A 9,193-nucleotide genomic window follows, 5' to 3' on the forward strand; every position below is an offset into this window, starting at 1 on the left:
TAAAAATTCTACTCCAATGCCCAAATGGGTGCATCAAAAACAACCAAAGTCCCATAAAGATTTTTTTTTTCTTTTCCCCACTTTTTCTTTCTCATTTACTATCTCTGTCTTTCCATATAGAAGATCTGCTGGAAGAGTAATTTTATTTATTTATTTATTTATTTATTTATTTATTTATTTATTTATTTTTCTCAGCTAGAAATGCAGAAAAAAGAAAATTCTACTGTAGCCATGATCACAAAAATACTAATTCCTTCCCCTCCCCCTTCCGGCCCCCCCCCCTCAGAAAAGCACTCACATCTTACTTTTCCACCTAAACTAAAGGGTGTTCAGCGCCTAATCACCAAAGAGAATCTGAACCTTTCTATGTTCTGCTTATATAGGTTGTTGAACTTTCCAGCTCACCTGTTGAACAAATATTAATTAGCATGCAATAATTCTATTTAATATACCTCTACTTGAATGCTTGTTTTTTTGTCAGAATCATTCAAAGAGCAAGTGAGAAATTCTCACTGATGGTTGTGAGAAGAGAGATAACTGCTCAGAAAAGGGTCACAATGCATGACCTAGTATCCAGTCTGTCCCAGGGGGTAAAGATGCTTAGACTTAACATTAACATTAACATGCCTCATGTTTAATTTAAAACTTCACTTGATCGCTTTAAACAGATGACTCATCGCCTAGACAGAATTTCAGTGCTCCACAGTAGCAGTCATATAACCTACTTAGATGGCATTTATGGTAATAATGAGATCAGAAATAAGAGGAATATTTTATATTCCTATATAAATAAGAAGAAAATAAAAGGAAGCTGGAAGAGATGTCAGGAAATTCCCCGGGAGTTTAAAATTTTGGCATTTTTTAATAAAAATATCAGAAAGAAAGCTCATATTATCCCACAGATGGGTCTGGTCAGTTGATATGAGGCAATCCTGTAATGATAGTCATGTACTAGCTAGATACTGAATGATGTTAATGTCTAGATAATACAAAACAATTAGGAGATATACATTTGTCCCCGGTGATTCCTCTACTCTGACTAATTGTTATTGTTGCTGTGTTTGCTACATAAACTTTTTTTTCGGGATGTGTGTGGGGGGGGTGGCGGTTGATAAAGACCTGAAAGCTGTACTTTGCAGACTTCCAGACTTTCACTGGTGACATCATAACTAAGCCTGCTTCAGCAATTTGATTTCTTAATTTGCATCCTTGGCTCTAGGGAAGAGAGTGTTCTGGGCCTCAGAAGATCTAGTGAGGAATTCTTCGGAAACACTTTTTGCTCTATAGTTACTTTGTCTCTGGACCTGTTTTGAAGCTTTGAAATGGGTGAATGTTTAACTTAAGATGTAATCCTCCCAATAGTAAGATGTTTCTACAGAAAACTTTTTCTTTGTTGTAGGCTAAGATGTTATCTTTAGGCATATTTGTGAAATCCATAAGGGTAATTTTCAGGGGATCCCTTCTGCTAGCACTTTAGGACAGTATCAAAAGTTATAGATCAGAGGATTTCCACAATTGATCTTCATATTTATACTTCACCCACTGCTCTGATGGAGACAAAGAACTGCCATATCCTAATACAGCCCTGCAGCATGAGAGAATTTGTTTTTTCATGGAAAACTGCAGCCTAATAGCAGTTGTGAGGGTAGGCTATTGACCATTACAGACATTCTTACAAGACACTGCCTGTGTGGGCAAATGGAAAATTCAGATTTACTGGAATATACAAATCAGGAAATGGCCTGATAGAGATAAAAATCAACAATGTTTTTAAATCTTCTGCTCTGATATTCTGGAAAGTGTTATGCTGTAAAAATGCTCCATCTTACACTGCTTTTGCATGGAAGATGTTTCTTTATTGAACACCTGTGTTTCTGGTAAGAGATAAATAATTGAAGAGGCCCTGGAAAAACACAATGGTCTTTCTTTGTTTTGCCATGACTGAAGTACATGAAGTAGCTGAAATACCACCTTGTAACACAATTAAATGTGTAATTCTTCAAAAACGCTTGAATGTTAATCACATGAATGCTTCTGATTACAGCAGGAGACTTGTATGGACACAAAAGCCTAAAATATAGTAGTATTCAAATTAAACTTGTTGATGAGATGGAGACACAGGAATGAAGACTTCCAGGGTATGGTAAGTCACTATTCCATAGAAAAATCATAAAATTTAGGAACTTGTTATTGCAATTATTTAGTTGAGCATCACATTATATAATTTACCATTATACATTCAGATCTGTCACTGAAACTAATATATTACACCCTTAGTGCCTTTTATATATTAAAAAAAAAAAAAAAAAAAAAAAGTGAGAGAGAGAGACAAATACCTTCTCTTCAGCTTTGCAGAACCTGACGTGTCATGTCAAAATCTCTATTTGCAAACAGCTGCCACCAATCCTCCCCCTTTCTGCTTTTTTTCCTCACAGAAGGGTGTGAAGATTCCTGATAGTGACTTGAATCTCCTAACAGTTCGTTTGGCTTCTCCATTACATCCACAGCAATGGAAACAGATCCCTGTAAAATGTGGTAAAATGCAGCTTTAGAAGAAATATCTCCTTCGATTTTAACAGACATTTTAACAGATTTTAACAGTCAAAGCAGGTGGGGGAAGCTGATACTGTTAGCTAGGACCTATAAAACGTTCCTGTTAAAGGAAACAAAACCCAACTCTGAAGCCTCACTTGTAAGCCTGAAGACAAATTGAATTGTTCTGGCTTGCTTCCACACTGCAAGAGAGAACACAAGAAGTGCGGAGAAACACGTTTTCTGTAGGTAAGAAGATCTTGTCTTCATTCTTACTTTCCTCTGCAGGCATAAATCAAAAGGAGGGATTCTTTCAGCAGTGACCATGTACATTTCCTCTTGTTTAAAAAACAATTCTGAGCCATTGGGATGCATTTCTGGTGGGCATTCGGGAGCACAGGAAATTCGATGGGACCTGTGAATAGCTGTTAAGAGTGGCATTTAAAAGAAAGAAATTAGGACTTTTCTGACCATTTTGCCCTCCTGCCCCCTTCCCTCCACCCCACAACACTTTTTTTTTTTTTTTTTTTTGTCTAGTAGGCTAAAATCTGACTCAAAATCTAGGTGTTTAATAAATCTTTTTAATAAACGTACATTTCACTTTATTATTATTTTTTACATTCATTAATACAGATCTCTGATTTGGCAGTTTTTCCTCAATTAGTTATAATACTGTCTTGTGGTATCAGGTTTCTCCAAGATTCATATTGGTATGTTTAATGATCTAATTGTAATGCTGACGTCAGCCATTTTCTGCAGCTTAACAGTTTAGGATCCTGCTTAGTGACAGAATGCTAAGTATATATCTGTTGTCTAAGTCTCTGAATGTAATTTATTTACCACACTCATTGAAATATGCGGGGATGTTATGAAAAACATACTTGCATAAAGAGGAATTAGTTTCTTCATACTACAGAAAACAACATCAAAGTATGTTAAGCATGGAATAATACACAGCACAGGAATGTTTCTAAAATGAGCCTGCTGGCAAACCAAAAGATGCCTACTTTAAAATTTTATTTATTTATTTATTTTTCTCCATCAAAATAATGATACAGGACATGTTAAGAATATTTACAAAAACTTACCCAGGATGTAAGTTTGTTTGTTTGTTCCCACCCCCCCCCCCCCCCCCCCCCCCCCCCAGCAAAATTTAACAAATTCAACAATTTGCCTGTGAAACTCTTCTAAAAGCAGTTGGACTCCTAAACCCTACATTCACATATGCAAATATTCTTACACCTGTCATCATATTAGTTTTAAATAGTGGTATTTCTTCCACTGTACAGAATTGCAATAAGTTAAGGAATACAAACAAACAATGACATATTGTAAATGTCTGCAGTACAAGGTCTATATTGCTTCTGAGTATTCTTATGCTATTCTGGTCCACCGGACAGGGTGATAAGGTGACCTACTGATGTCTCCTTTATTTTTTGTGGCTCTGTAATTGTTTTATATTCTTTTAGAAGATGCTGAGAAACAGGATTGGAATACAGTATTACATTTTCCTCATGTTATTGCCTAACACAGACTGAAGTCAGGGTGAAAGGAAAACTCTGTAAAACTGTTTTTAGTAAAAAATCATCCCAAGTCTTCAGTGGTTAGCAATCTGTATTAATCTACCACCATGATCACTTTTCACAAGGATACAGACAAAATTTCCAAGCCTTTTATTTCAAGTAAAGGTGCAGCTAACAATGATTTTGAGGAAGAAATTTTGTGATATTGCCAAAGTTTTAGATTTTGGTTATGAAAAAACACATCCACTCTCTCACCCATTACTCATTTTTATCTACCAAAAGCAAGTATCTTCTAATACAGAGAAGGTTATTTTCAAAGCACAGCATGTCTAGTTCATTTCTCACATGACTCCTTTTTAAAAACTATTTGCCTCAATCGATTGGAAAATAGATTATTTTAAAAAGCCAGGTCAGCCTGGCTTCCACTGTGAAAGACTTAAAAATATCAAGTAGAGGTTGACAAATACATAGCAAGATTACACACTTGAATTGTCAGAATTGGTGTTCTTTCTTTACTATGGTTTTTCCAAAATGAAAAAACTTACTAGCAATAGAAATACCTTCCTATAAGAATGATCCTAGAAATCCACTTATAATGAACATTTCTGTTAGAAATACAATTTTAAAATAAGAGCAAATCATCTTAAGCAAGAACAAGAGCAATTATAGTACTCAAAATTTTAGAAAGGAATAATAGATGGATAATTAATTGTTTTAATAACTAGTTTAATAGGTCCGTAAGTCTGCTCACAGAAAATCAGCAAAATAAGAGGGAGAAGAGAATGTCACCAAGGTATTAGGTTCGAATTATTCATCATTGTTGCCACAATTCATATGGTTTTTGGAAAAACATGCCTCTGTTTTTGACATGTGCAAAGCTATGAGAGCTAGATGAGAAATGACTTGCTAGTTATAGTGGGAAAACAACTGTAAAGGAGAAATAAATCTGTGAATAAATGATCATTAAAATTTTACTCAGGGTTACCAACATTAGTTGCATGCTTATATATTCCCATGGTTTTCAAATGAGACAAAAAGAGAAACAGATAGGAAGGAAGCAGCAGTATCTCATCCAGGATCTACTGTGTAATAAATTTGTGTATTCTCTTGCAGAACTTGCATAGCTTTTTCCTCCTTTTACTAGCTTAAGGTTCTTGCCATCTTAAACTTAGGGTTCTTGCCATCTTAAACTGATGCTTGCAGAACTGCAAGAAGTGTGAAGCTGCCAATGAAGAGTCAATGAGGAGGCAGTGACAGTAGTTATCAGCTGCTCCTCAGAAACATCCTGAGCTTTCCATCTGGGTGAACCTTCCCAGATTCTATTTAAAAGGGATTTATTTATTTATTTAGTATGTAGGTATATGTATACCAACTTGTGCAGGCTTGCAAATTGTATCCCTTCAGACAGATCTGCATTTGGATACACTTGATTTTCTCATGGTGAACTGTGATTGTAAATTTTTATTTCAGTTCAGGACTGGTGAAATTCATACTACGTTGCTTGCAGTTCACACCATTTCACTGTTGTGACAGAACACAGAAGAGGTTGTGCTTCAACAGCGAAGATAATATGTTGGCCAGGACACCATTCATATAGTGCTGAGAATACAAAAAAAATCCTGTGTTCAGGTGAGAGTAGAATTTTGCATTCCTGGCTATTTGCATTCCTTGCTATTAGTATGATGTAGTTAATTCTAAATTAGTCTTGGAATGGCATGCCTCTTAATGGGGTAATGTTTGAGGTGGTTCTGTCCAGTGAGGTGCTTCTAGTCACTGAATAATCACTTGCTACCTTCCCTTCAGATAGAAAACACATTGAACAATAAGAAAAATATCTCTTTTTCTCAAATTGATATCTCAATCTGATATCAGGTTGGGTATTTCTTGGCCAAAAGCAGGTAGTGACAAGAGGATGTGGAAAAGGAAGGAATTAGAAGCTTGGATTCTGCAGCAAGGTCTGCATCAGCCCACTGAAGTTCATCTTGGGTATGCAGGTGGTTAAACTAACAGGTATGAAGTCATGGTTCCTAAGAACTGGGAACATTAATATCTATAATCTACAACAAAATAGTAATTCATAATTATTATTAATGTCACAAATGACAATTTGTCATTTGCCTTACCAGGTAAAAGCAGGGACACAGCTGTTCCTAAGATGCTATGGATGTGCTGATTAGAAATTACACTGACTAAAGCAGAGTTCTGATACTTTCTGATACTCTCTTAACTGATATCTACTGTAGAAAACAAGAACAGCACCCCACAAACATTCCGACCTGTCTTTACTGGATCGTCAAGATATAGTGGACAAGTTTGAGACAAACCTGCCAATATTTATAGTTAACAGTAAATATTACAATTATAAAATTTCAAGTATAAACACACAATTTCTTGATAGAGATTAGAATGGTCTTTGAGGTCACCAAAGGGGCTTTTCTAAATCTCTTAAAATATGTCCATAGCAGTAAGATCATTAACTCAGTGGTCCAAACCAGTTATGGTTGCTTGTCCTAGAGTGTGCTGAAATTTCAGTATTTCAAGATCTCTGCTAAATTTGCTTTGATATGGTTCTGCTTGCTAGGACCTGAGAAGGACACATCCCTTTTGCTGATGCTTGTGCTCACCTGTGGCTGGGGCTTGCATACACATTTCTACCCAGCTGATTGAATTCCCCAAACTTACTGTTTCTGGAAAAATTCAAGTGCCAGTGCCAGCACAAGAGATAGGTGGATGTATATATCCATGGGGAGAATCAGACAGAGAGATGAGATGACTGTAGCAGCTGTAGTAGGTTTCTTTTCTCTGACAGGTTGTGAAGCAGCTTCTTCTGTTCCCTATCAAGAGACTCATTTATCCCTTCACTCGTGAAAAAGCAGCCTTTGAATCAATCATTCCCACAGTTTCTTTTCACTAAAAAGAAAATATTTTATTTTCCGTGGTCCTTCACTGCTTGCAATGCAGACCTCAAATATCTGAAATACAGTATTCTATTTAGTCTTGTCAGATCAAATAAGGAGTTATTTAAAGAAATAAAACACTTGAGAATAGTTTACTGTCAGAAAACAACCTATTGTTCCCTTTTTTTCTGGCACACAGTGCCTGTGGGCATAGAGTAAAGGGCTCCTCAAACTTCTTTTTTTTTCTTTTTATTTACAGAGCAGCAGTGGGTATTTAATTGCTCTGTTTTCTTGGGTGTTTTTTTTTGGTTTTTTTTTCCCCCTCATAAATTTTTCTGAGTTTATTTACCCTTGGTATCCTATGTTGTTTAGTTGTTACAGAGTCAAGGAGTCTGACAAAGGCCTGCTTTATGTTCCGTGCTTTTGTGGGCCAGAGCTGTGCAAGTCTCCACACAACCCAGCAACCTTCCTCAGCCCAAGGTGGACTGGAATAAGTAAATGTAGAATACAAGCAGAGGACTCCTTAGCTTCAAGCAAATGAGGAGTCAGTTCTACAACAGCTACTTCACTATCACACATGCTTTTACCACAGTGACTATCCTTAAAAAGCTCCTTGGACAATGCCTCTTCTTTTGGGGGTATTTTATTATTTCCTTTGTAGTACTTGAACATGTCACTTTTTTTTTTTTTTTTAACATACGTTAGAATAATGTAATTTTGTTGCTACAAATCATACTTTTTTACAGTCTTAATATAAAATTACAAATGCCTGTTGTCAAGAGTTAAAAACATAGAATATGATTTCTGTTAAACCTTCTACCAGTCTCTTTGATTTTAAAATTTCCATCTGTATGTGTATGTGCATTGCAGTAGCATATTTTTTACCTCAGACATTTATCTATAAATCTGTAATGCGGTTATTGAAACTGTGCTAAAGGTTAAACTTATTAAAAATTCCTTTTCAAATAAAAATGATGAATATTACTCTTAATGGGATAGTTCATTTAAACAAATTAAATGCCATTTAAACAGTTTTTTAGAAAAATCATTATATTCTACTAAGTTCATTTTTTTAAAGTTATCATTTAATCTGTATTAGATGCCTAGACAGAACAAAGGTATTTCATCTTTTTTCCATTTTAGCATCTGCTGTGATACAATACTTTGTTTCCAGCTGTAATTACCTTCTGTAATTGCCACTGCCTCCTCTTGTAATACTTGCTTGACAATCTGAAAGATAATATGTATTTATTAGTTGTACTGTCTTAAATATTTTCTGTTGTCAGTCAAATAAAGTTGAGCTGCATAAACCTGTCCTGATAATTGAAAAAGCTGTTGTTAGTTCACTGCAAGTACAAAAGTGGCTGGTCTGGAGCTTTTCACCTGTAAGGCTGGCAAGACTTTCAAGCATGTCTTGTACCCAGAGACTATGAAACATGACTAGCTGTGTGTCTGCATGGGCACATTAAGAAAAATTATACATCTGACAGGACAGAAAAACTCAGAAAGGGCTGTTAGGACTGATGTCAGCATTCACCTTCAAACTGAGGCATCTTCCAAACACAGTTGTCCCTTTGTCATGTGAGTGGTAGTACTCATGGGGCTAAGCCTCACCTCCGCCCTTCGCAAACACAGCTCACCCCTCAGGTGTCTATGGCACAGAAATACATGTTGCTTGGCTCTGACTGTATAGGCAGTAAGATCAGCAAATGTGGCAGCTCTTCCCTTTCAAAAAAAGTGTCTGTTTTTGCCAGAGACTACTCTATTGCTACTGAATATTTGATTCAGTAGCATCCAGCTTCTGATAACTAGCCCTACAAGTTATATGCACTGGGAGATGCCTCACTGTTTCTGAGTAAACTACCTCATCAATATTAATATGTGTAAAGAATATTCATAAAATTAAAATCCTTCTTCCACCTTTAGGCCTTCATTTTTATTCTTGGCCTTTGTCTTCTCTCTTTTTAAGTTAAAACCCAGAACAGTATATGAGTGAAAAAAAAATTAACATCTCAGTACTGCATCTGATGCACTGACTCAGATACAATGATCCAAATCATTTATTACAAGTTCTCACATCACCTTCATAAGTTTTCTTTCCTAGCTTTCACATTCTCCCCTACATATCAACAGAACTTTCCACAAACACTCTTCAACCATTCATGCAGGCACTTATCAAGTCAGAGCCATGAGCTGTTCTTTTTTCTTCTAGAGATGTCCTTGGTTCTTATGCTGTTTATC

The 9,193-nt window shown here is 36.0% G+C and overlaps 1 long non-coding RNA gene across 2 annotated transcripts; it reads left to right on the top strand.

Moving 5' to 3' along the window:
* The first annotated feature begins 306 nt into the window (after positions 1 to 306).
* LOC107306285 lies at positions 307 to 8,556 on the top strand. 2 transcript variants are annotated; one of them, XR_001552064.2, is made up of 3 exons: positions 307 to 2,143; positions 2,436 to 2,781; positions 5,526 to 8,556. It is a non-coding gene; the product is annotated as an uncharacterized LOC107306285 (long non-coding RNA). The 2 variants fall into 2 exon arrangements; XR_001552065.2 differs by lacking the exon at positions 307 to 2,143 and having other exon boundaries at positions 2,337 to 2,781; positions 5,526 to 6,065; positions 7,325 to 8,555.
* Positions 8,557 to 9,193: the final 637 nt, after the last annotated feature.

The sequence above is a fragment of the Coturnix japonica genome, chromosome Z (assembly GCF_001577835.2).
Source record: "Coturnix japonica isolate 7356 chromosome Z, Coturnix japonica 2.1, whole genome shotgun sequence".
Taxonomy (NCBI): Eukaryota; Metazoa; Chordata; class Aves; order Galliformes; family Phasianidae; genus Coturnix; species Coturnix japonica.